Source organism: Dipodomys spectabilis, unplaced genomic scaffold (genome assembly GCF_019054845.1).
Source record: "Dipodomys spectabilis isolate Male_0828 unplaced genomic scaffold, ASM1905484v1 ptg000152l, whole genome shotgun sequence".
In the NCBI taxonomy this organism is placed as follows: domain Eukaryota; kingdom Metazoa; phylum Chordata; class Mammalia; order Rodentia; family Heteromyidae; genus Dipodomys; species Dipodomys spectabilis.
The window spans coordinates 2,979,371-2,988,363 of record NW_024870829.1 but is presented as its reverse complement, the minus strand read 5'-3'; positions in this window follow the sequence as shown (position 1 = coordinate 2,988,363).

The following is an 8,993-nucleotide window of genomic DNA, read 5'->3' as shown; positions in this document are numbered from 1 at the left end:
CTGGTTGTGGTACACAGTCAGATTTTAACATAAACAACTAGGACTCTGTCCACTCAACTTTCTCTCAGCGCCACATTTGCTGTCCATGTGCCCTACAGATTCATCCTTTTTGTTTTAATGGCAAACCCACCTCTTTGCTGAGGTTCAGGTCAGGGCACCTCTTATGGGGTTCGCCCAATTGGCACCTCCTCTTTCCGTGGTTCACATAAAGTATGGAGTAATCTTCAGCAATGAGCTTATCATAATAGACACGGAGAGCCATGCGTTGGATCTCTTGGGCTCTATCTTTTTCAATATATCCGCAAACCCCACATCCTGCTCATCTCCCAGTTAGTTATCCTTTTTCCCTCCTCAGTAAAGTTAATAAACTTCAGCCCCACCACAGTTAGAAATGTCCAAAGCAGTTAGATTACTTCTGGGACATATATAAAAGTCACTATCTTATAAGGTTGACCTCTTTAAAGCATGGGAGCAGCCTGGGTATTGGGGGTACCACACATGAGGCACAGTGCATCCTCGCGGCCCCCATACTGAGGCTATCCTTGGTAAAGGGGGTCTCAATCTCCAACATCCCAGGATCCTCTAGCCAGGTCAAATATGTCAAAATAAACCTCAGGCCACCAGGTCGAAGGGACAGCTTCCTTTTGGTGCTGTTGATGATTTCTCCATTGCCAATGCCCAGGTCACCCATTGAGGTTGATGTGGATTCCGTAGGGCCATTGCCAGGACTGGGAGGGTCAGGACAGCCAACAGCTGGAGCATCACCATCTGCAATTGTTAAAGAATGCAAGAGTTTCTCAAAGGCTGATTGCCTTTGGGGATGGTTAGTAAATATCTTTTTAGCTTTCCCTCTTTTAAACACAATCCTCAACCAGCATAGCCGTTTTACTTTCCTTGTTGGTTAGTTTATCCTTGGGCTTCTTCCTGTATAGAAGAAATGGGTAAAACCTTAAAGTTCCTGGCTGGGATCCAAATGGGGGCTGTCTCCCCTATGGGAAAAACGTATCTGAATCCCCTGCCCATGGTAACTAAGGGGTCAGATCCACTCCATTGTTGTGTCAGGGGGTCCTTCCACCTGACTTTCACTTGGGGCTTAGGATTTAGTTGTCCCCAGTGCTTCTGAAACCTGGATTCAATTGCCCCTTTTGAAAAATTTAAAATGTTAATGGTAAACAAAGCTATCTGTAACTATATATGGGGGTTAACTCCCCCTTTTTGTTTTACTAATTGCTCGTTAAGACATTGGTGATTTCTTTCTGTAATTGCTTGGCCTTGGAGATTATAGGGATTTCCTGTAGTATGAGTAATATGCCATCTGTTAGAGAACTCTGACATTGCTTTACTAACAAAATAAGGTCCATTATCAGTTTTAACTTGTGCTAGTAGACCCAAGGTGGCAAAGCATTGAAGTAAATGTGCTTCTGAATGTTTAGTTCTTTCTCCTGTATGTGCTGAATAGGTATCTATAGAAACAAAAATATATTTAAGCTTACCAAAGTCTGGAAAATGAGTCACATCAGTTTGCCAGAGGACATTGGGTTTGAGGCCTCTGGGATTTACCCCTGGTGGTTGTAGCGGGGGTACTTTTAAGAAGGGCTGGCATGTTTTACAGGTATGTACTATCTTTTTGAGGTCCTTTACAGGAATCTGAGGAAATCTATGTTGAAAACCTCTCCAATTATTGTGGGTTAAATCATGTAAATGGATGGCCTCTTGTAACATTAAAGCTTGTGGGCCAGTAGCTAACTGGTCTGCCCAATTATTGCCCATGGATAAAAACCCAGGAAGTTTTGAGTGCCCTGTCAAATGTTGAATACGAATAGGGGTTCCCTGTCCATCTAATAGGCCCTTAAGGCTGTCCATAATGGGAAAATAGGGTTTCCATCCAGCTTAATATGTGACTGGGGAACATGAGGGAGCAAGTTAATCATATAAACTATCAGAATACAAATTAAAGGGTTTTTGAATGCCCTGAAGGACCATAATTACAGCAAACATCTTTTTATTGTGCTGACCCTTGACAAGGTTGAAATCTTTGTTGGCTTGGGGTCTTTTGTTGCTCCTCAAAGGTTGCATATGCAGAACCTGTTTTACCTCCATCAGTAAAAACATGGAAGGAGCCAGGAATAGGTGTAGGAGAAAATAGAGAAGGCATTATGAGGGGAAGTCACCATAACATGACGGTCCATTTAGATGACCCATAATGGCAGTCAATTTGACCTAGAAACCCTTCCAGGGAGAGAGCAAGTTGAGCATTGGCTCAAGTGAACACTCAACGTCTGCCATCCAAAAAGGAAAAACAGTGGAGTGACGGTCACGGCCATAATGCCTTTGGGATTGGGTCCTTCCCTTGACAATAGCATCAGCAAGTTGGTCTGCCTGAGAGTACACCTGAGGTGTGTCCCCCAGGGGAGTGTGAACCCACTCTAATGGCTTCCCCTGTTTGACTTAAAACTGCAGAAATCAATGTAACACCTGCAAACAACGAGAGGGAAAAGGGCTTAAGAATAGAATACCTCTTCAGGGAAAGTTCATCCAGGGCTCTTTGGAACTGTAAAAATATTGCCCAATGGCTGCTTGAAATTGTAATAACTTCTTGGGGTGTCCTGTCTTTTAGTCGGGTGAATAAGGGCACAAGACTATCTTTAGGGATGGGAACCCATGGCAACAGCCAATTGATTTCTCCTAAAAGACTTTGAAGTTGGGTTAGGGACAGAGATGCTGGAATATCCAGCAAAGGCTTAAGGGGGCTGGCCTGAGTCAAGGTATGGTGGGATCCGAACACCATAAAAATGAGGGTACCATTTGAATTTTATTTAGGGTTATGGTAAAACTCCCCTTTTTTTAATATGGTGAGAATCTGGGCTAGAAGGCCCTCCAGGCGGCCCAGGTCTTGGTGCCCCAGAATTATGTCATCCATGTAGGCATAGGGACGGGAGGTGTCTCAACCAAACACAGGCCCTAAAAGTGTGGCCAAGTATTGTTAGCAAAAGGCCAGGCTATTGACCATTTTCTGTGGCAGCAATAACCATTCAAATCCCCAAAGAGGATGGGAAAAAATTAAGAGAAGGGATGGAGAAGGCAAATTTCTTTCAGTCATTCAGATGCAAGGGGATCGAAAATAAACCATCTTTAATATCAATTACAACCAAGGTATATTCTGAAGCAGGAGTCCAGGGCATTCCTCTTAGGGAATTCCTACTAGCTCCATCCTTTCAGTTACCTTTCGTAGATCTTGGAGCATGAACCAAGCCCCGGATGCTTTTTGGATAACAAATACAGGTGTGTTCCAAAGACTCACAGAAGGGAGTATTTACCCAAGTTTTATCTGTTCCTCTACCGAAAGGTGGAGTGCTACAAGTTTAGGTTTGGTCAGTGGCACTGCTCCACCCAAATAGGGCTTCTTGGTTTCCACCTAATGGGAGGTACTTGGGGGACAATTGCCTTTAGGATTGGGGGTGCACCCAAGTGGGTCCCTTATGTTCTTCTCTGTACTTATGAAAGTTAAAAAAATCTTTTTCTTATCTCCCTCTAGATCCTGTTTAAGCCTTTGTGATTCTTCTCCATCCAGGATATCATCATAGGATGCTCGATGGTCTGTAGTGACGACAGCATCCATTTGTCTTAGCATGTCTTGCTCTAGTAAATTGGTGGTGAGGATTTTTGCCACTAAAGGGCATATCTTTCCCTGCTCTTCATCTAAGCTAGTCCATTTCATAAGGGCGACCAACCTTTTGGACTAGGATTTGCCCCCTACCCGCAATATTGGGGGACGTGTGCAAGCTTCCAGTCCTAGGGAACTTCCTCCTCCCTGAGTATGGGTCAATCTGCCCTCAGTTCAATTAGGCAGTGAAACTGCTTTACACCTATGAAAATACTCATTTTAGGGTGGAGTCCTTCCCCCAGGGGGATGGTCCAATGGGCCTGGGTTGTCCTGCCATGAGGCTGCCTGGGCCTTACAGCAGAAGGGGTTCCTCCTTGAGCTAACGGGGCTGGAGGATGTCCCTCCCCTAGTTTAAAGGCTTCCCATCTAAATCAAACTTGGATCGACAATCCTTTTTCCAATGGTATCCCTTCCTGCACCTGGGGCAGGGTGTAGGGAGTGGTTTGGACCCCCTGGGCTGGTTGGCAGGGGGTGGGGGGCAGGGGGGGCTTGTTGTGAACAGTCCGGCTTAAAGGGGCCCTCCTGTCCACATTTAAAACAAGTCCCTCTCACTGATGGCCTTGGGGTTCCTTGGCCCTGGGCTGCCAGAGCCTGGGTAATAGCCTTAGACATTGCAGATGTCTGAGCCTTTAAAGGTAAAGATAATGATTGGGCCTGGGGCTGTTGCATTCCACATCCTGCAAGGCCACCACTCATGTGCTCAGGGAACACTCTCTCAATCCCATGCAGGTTACGTGGTGGTCTGCATTCATCCCTTCCCAAAGCAGTAGCTTTAAAAAACTGATCTCGGAGGTCCCCTGCTGGCGACTTGTGGTGAACACTCTGTTGGACTCGGTCTATAAAATCAGGTAGAAGCTCACCCAGTTTTTGTCTTACTCATGCTATGGCAGACTCAGTGGGCCCTTCATCCAATTAGTACCACTCGGCAAGTCCTGCCTGCCTCACCTGGTCACCGTACAGGCCAGGTATTGCGGCCTGTTGGATGCCGGTGGAGTACCCTTCCCCTGCCCCTGTTAACATGGCATAAGTAATCGGTATTGTGGATTGAGCCTCCCAGGTATTCTCCTCCTGCCATCTGCATTCCTCCTTAAAGAAGGCACACGATTTAATAAACTGAGAACTGGTGAGGACAGCTTTGGCCACATCTAGCCAATCCTTAGGGACACACTGGTAATAAGCAATGACCTGTAATAGGGTCTGGGCCCAAGGAGAGTTCGGACCATGCTCTGCCACTGCCTTGCGGAGTTGTTTAATATCCTTGGCTTCCCATGGATACCATTCCAAGGGTCTGTTAGCTCTGGTGCCAGACTGACTGAATACACTTGGGGAATTGAATCCTTTGGCCCAGGGTCCAGGCTCCTGGGTGGCCCTTCCTTTACAGGATAGGACTCAGCGTAGGTTATTTTTCCAGCCCTCAGCTTCTCTGTGGAAGGTCTGTAGGGGTCCAGATCTCCCAGGTTCCTCTGCAGGGCCGCATAGGGCACTGTACCTCCCCCCCTAAATTGTGGGATTAGGGTGAGGGCATAGGACTGTCAGGGGCACCCAAGTCAGAGGGGTAACCCCTTTTCCTTACCACTTCCCAAGTCCTCTTTTACTCCCTCTAGGCCTAATATTGCCCCCTCCTCCTCCTTCTCTGAGATAGCATTACCCATACTAAGGATTTCACTTACCCTTAGAGACCCCTTAGCCTCGGCTGGAATATTTTCCTTTCGTGCCCCATGTTGGGTGCCAGATGTTGGGTCTTGGTCCATCCCGCAGAAGACAGACCGGGTCCGAGGAAAGGTAAGTGCGCCGCTTGCCCATTCCCCAGCTTCTCCTAGACCTGGAGACAGTCAGAGGCAGCAGGGAGTCAAGTCAAGCAGGAACTCTTTTATTACCATGCTGTGATTTTTTTTAGTCTATGTTCTATTTTCTTCCTCCATGGTATAACCCATTTTCACTGTATTTGATGTTGGTGACCTGCATCTTGCATATACATTTTTCTACTGTGGGAGTGGAAGGGAAATAAAATTCAGAAACAAGGACACAGTATAACCCATTGTAACAATGAGATGAACAAGACTCTATGTTGAAAACGAACTTTACAATCTGGGGATGGGAGGGGGGATTTGGGACCGTGGGAAGAAAAAGGATGGCAGGGGAGAAACAAATGAGATAACAATGCTCGTTACATAATGTACTCATTAACTTACTTATGTAACTCAAACCCCTCTCTACACCATTTTCACAATAAAAAAACGAAAAAAATATTATCCTGGAGTACATTAACTTCAAATTTCCTAAGTGCTCTGTAAATTAAGACCAATTTTAAGTGGGAAGAAGGTTCTCAGAAACATTTTTTGTGAGTGTGTGTGTTGTGCATTAGTTCCCAAGTTTACATAAGTTAGTAGAAGGAGAAACAATAGGAATAGAAGAAAGAGAAGTTCTACGTTTAGGTATAATGGTTCAATGCATTATACAAGACTATGCAAATAAGATAACTTTGAAACAATAAAGCCAAGACCAGTATGTAGATCTATGGGAGTGATATAGAGAAAGCATTACTCCTAAATGGAATATGAAGGATGAGGCCACTCTCTTTCTTCTACTAGCTCTAAACATGTTAGTTAATCATGCGAATTTGTAAAAAAGTAGAATGGAAGAATAATTCTGGTTCCAAGCAAGTCAGATATAAGAGCATGGACTTAACTGAAAAAAACGCCATGTTGAGAGAGCAGGAATTATACTAGCAATGAACTGGTGGCTAAGATCACATTTCTTTTTCTCTTTTTCTTTCTTTTTCTTTTTCTTTTTTCTTTTTTTGATGCTCGTGTGGCCTGAACTCCAGGCCTGGGCATTGTCCCCCTTCTCTTCAACTCAAAGCTTGTGCTCTACCTCTTGAGCCACAACCTCCAATTTTCTGGTGCTTCATTGGAGATAAGTGCCTCAGAAACTTTCCTACCCGTGCTGGATTTGAACTGCAATCCTCAGTCTCAACCTCCTGGGTAGCTAGGACTATAAGCGTGAGCCACTGGAACCTTGCTTAGGATCATATTTCTAACAGTGTACACTCAGCATATGTAATGTGTATGTCCATCTATCTTTATATGAACTCGAGTTAAAAATCTGGGCTACAGCTTAGATTTTACACTCAGAAAAATGTTTGTAGTTTTAGAGTTGATACTCCTGGAGAAATAAAACCTAATGGAAAGGAGTCTGGGAAGTCTCAGAATGTTTAGAAAAGTAAGAAAATAATAGAAAATATTTCCTGCGTAAGATTAGAATCAAGTGATAATTTTTAATATTAGAAAGTCCTCAAGGGAACTTTCCCCCCAAAAGCTTGAAAATAGGGCTGGGAAGGTGGATCAGTGGTAGAGCGCTTGCCTTGCATGCATGAGGCCCTGGGTTCGATTCCTCAGCACCACATAAGAAAAAAGCCAGAAGTGGTGCTGTGGCTCAAGTGGTAGAGCGCTAGCCTTGAGCTGAAGAGCTGAGGGACAGCGCCCAGAGTTCAGGCCCCACGACCGGACCCAAAAAAAAAAAAAAAGCTTGAGAATATTATATAGGTAGGGGCCAGAGATAGAAAGTCAAGTCATCATTAATAAAGGGAACGTATCCATGGAGGAATGAATCAGAGATCCCTACAGGTGCATCTGAAAATGTTCATATCTTGTATCAAATGTTAGAATAGCTTTGAACATAGTACATGAACAGTCTGAGCCATCAGTCTAGTGGAAAATGTTATTGGAGTCTGTATCTAAATAAACCAACAAACAATGGTAGGACAATGTGATTCATACCAGGAATTCTAGCACTCAGACTAAGACAGGAGATTAGAAAGTGGAATTACATAGTGATACATTCCATGGACTAGGTAGTATAATTTTGTCTCAATAAAACAAACCAAGAAAGGAATAAAAAATAAACAAGGAAGGCATACACATTTGGAAGTTTGGGCTAATTTTGTGATTATATTTTGAGAAGTCAAGTTTCCTATTGAAATGCAACTAATATATAATCCTCAGTTGTGTTTTAAATGTTGTCTTCATTACAGAACATTCCTACATGCTAAAGAGATCATGATTCCCAACCAAAAATTTGAAAAAGTAAAAATCATTCTGTTAGATTCCAAAGAAATGATGAAGGATTACAAAAGTTTAAGCCTTGAATAATAGGAAAATTGATTTAATGTAGGGCTTTGTATACAAATTAGAAGTTAGATTTAAAATAAATATTTTTGCTTGTAATTTACTATTCAATAGGATACTACAAAATTCTTTTCAAGTAGAAGATTTAATTTAGAAATTCACAAATGATTCTGGCATTCTATTTGCCTAGAATAGTCTTTCAAGTGAGGTATAATTAGAACTTAGTTAATCGACAATTCCAACAGTTCATGTGTAACATGATACTGTGAATAATCTAGACATAGTTGCCAACAAATTGATATTAATTTATAAATTTAGAAAGCGAGCAATCTTTTGAGATTTTTGTGTAACATAGTATGAAGAGGTTAATTGTGTGACATTTTTTTCTTCTACCTATACAAAACACAGGAAGAAATTTCCTTAATTATTTACCTCTGTATACAATGAGAGAATGCAAGGTTTGGGGTTTGGTTTTATTTTGTTTTTGTTGTTTGTTTTGTCCTTGGCTTGATCTCTGGGTCTGGGCACTGTCCGTGAGCCTATTTTGCTCAATGCTACTGCTCTACCATTTGAACCTCAGTGCCACTTGTGTCTAGATTTTCATGAGCAGTTTATTGGAGAGAAGAATTTAAGGAACCTTCCTGCTTGGGTGGCTTTGAAACATAATCTTCAGATCTTAATATTCAGATATTCAGATCTCCTGAATATCTATGATAGATAATATATATAAGTATATATTAAAATAAAAATAATATTTGCAAGTGTTCTGATCTCAAGAATACCACTGGGGGAAAATGATGCAGCAAAGTTTAGTATAGTGTTTTTTTCCACAAGACGAAGGGCATCACATTAGCAGAAGGGCAGTATTTTTTCACAATAGTGATAAGCTAGTCATGATGTGAATTTAGGGAATTTTAAGATGTACCTTACAAATTGGAAACTGTTGGTCTAGGATGACTTTATGGAATAAAAATTGGGATTGATTGTCATAGAAATAATAGCTTACTCTGATGAACAAATGTTTACTTTTGAGGAATTAATTATTATAGATACTTTATAGTTTTATCTTCTACCAAAATGTATCTACTTTTTCTGTTGACTTTTAAATATGTAACGCCTCATTGGAAATAAAATGCAAACAGGTAGTTTTGAATGTCTCTGGTATGGCATTTTCAGAATTTGAAAATGAGTAGTTAGTAGTC